The sequence below is a fragment of the Elephantulus edwardii genome, unplaced genomic scaffold, assembly GCF_000299155.1.
Source record: "Elephantulus edwardii isolate Elephantulus edwardi_28Jun2011 unplaced genomic scaffold, EleEdw1.0 scaffold00252, whole genome shotgun sequence".
Taxonomy (NCBI): Eukaryota; Metazoa; Chordata; class Mammalia; order Macroscelidea; family Macroscelididae; genus Elephantulus; species Elephantulus edwardii.
In genome coordinates, this window is record NW_006400002.1 from 2,817,833 (window position 1) to 2,819,458 (window position 1,626).

Here is a 1,626-nt window from a genome sequence, read left to right on the forward strand (position 1 = left end):
CCAGCTTTCCACAGTGGAAGCAATTCTGACCTCCTTTATTACCTTTGGGTGGCACTGTTTATGAGTAAGACTTCCTTTTCCTGACACAGGCCCTAAACTGGCAACAATAAGTGCCCAAATAATTGTGGCCATTCTCTGGTCTTTTTTCTTCCCTCTAGATCCCAGTTGTTAAAAGAGGGAAAAATTTAAACAAATATATAACAAATGATTTTGAACATTATAATCTTTTAAGGTTAAGGCTAGAAATATTAACAATATGATCATTTCCAATCCAGAGATACATGTTCCAATGCAGTTCCTATTTTCCATAAATGATTTTGGTAAGAAGAATATTGTAAATGTGGATACAGTTCCACTATTCCTCCTCCATGTGAATGGCCCCTCTTGATAATAAGTTCAAAATATGTGTGAAGAAGTTCCACCATTCTTATCTTTAGGATGGGATACAAACCCCACCCTACCAGAAGTTTATATAGCCTCATGGGACCTCAGTACTAGGTATTTTCTCTTGTGGAAAGCTCACTTGCATGAAACATATCATCCAACTGCATCCACCCTGGCTCATTGCTCACCAGTCTCCACACCACCAGCCTGCATCACCCACAGTCTCATCCAGCTGCACCAAAACTGACAGTCTACAGGATCCTGGTCCATGGCTCACAAGCTTCTGCAAAACCAGCCTGCATGTCTAAGGTCATGTGAGTCATTCACCTGACACATTTGAGTCTCTGGGAGACCTTCTAGTGAACCGCTGAACACAAGGGACATAGAGTAGCGAGGGAACTGAACAAATGAAGAGTTGTTGATGCTAGAAATCATAGACTTGTACAGCAGGTCAAGCATCTGAGACATTATTGACTCAACACTTCTCATAACTTGTTGTCATCATTGTCGGGTGCCACTGAGTTGAGCACAATTCATCAAACCCTATGAACAATCTGAACCTTATTCTACCCTGTGCCATCCTCTCACACTTCCTGACACACAAGACCCTATTTGCAGCAGTCACCATGTCAATCCACCTGGTGGAGGGTCTTCCTCTCCTTTGTCAACTCTCCACCCTCCCCCACATCATGTCCTTCTCCAAGATCCTCCTAGCAACAGGTCCAAAGTATGTGAAGTGAACTCATCATTCTAGCCTCCAAAGAGTATTTTGGCTGCATCCTCTCCAAAACATATCTGTTTGTCCTCTCCAAGACATATACGTTTGTCCTCCTGGATATCCAGTGCTCTTCTCCAACACCAGAGCTCAAATGCATCAATTCTTTTTCTGTCATCCTTATTCATTGTACCAGTATAGGATGCATAGCTAATAATCAGAAAGTGCATGGCCTGAATCAGATGCACCTTAGTCCTCAAATGACATCACTACTTCTCAATAATTTAGAAAGGTCACTAACTGCAGATTTTCCCAGTGCAATGTGTCTCCTTATTTCCTAACTGCTCATAGCAAGGGTGTTAATTGTGGGTCCAAAGAAGATGAAGCTGTTAACAGTTTCAATCTCCTCTCCAACCATCATGACGCTGCCTATCGGTCTAGGGGTAAGAATCTTTGTTTTCCTGATACTGAGATGCAATCCATACTGAAGGCTGCATTCCTTGATCTTCTGCTACAAGTGCTTCAAG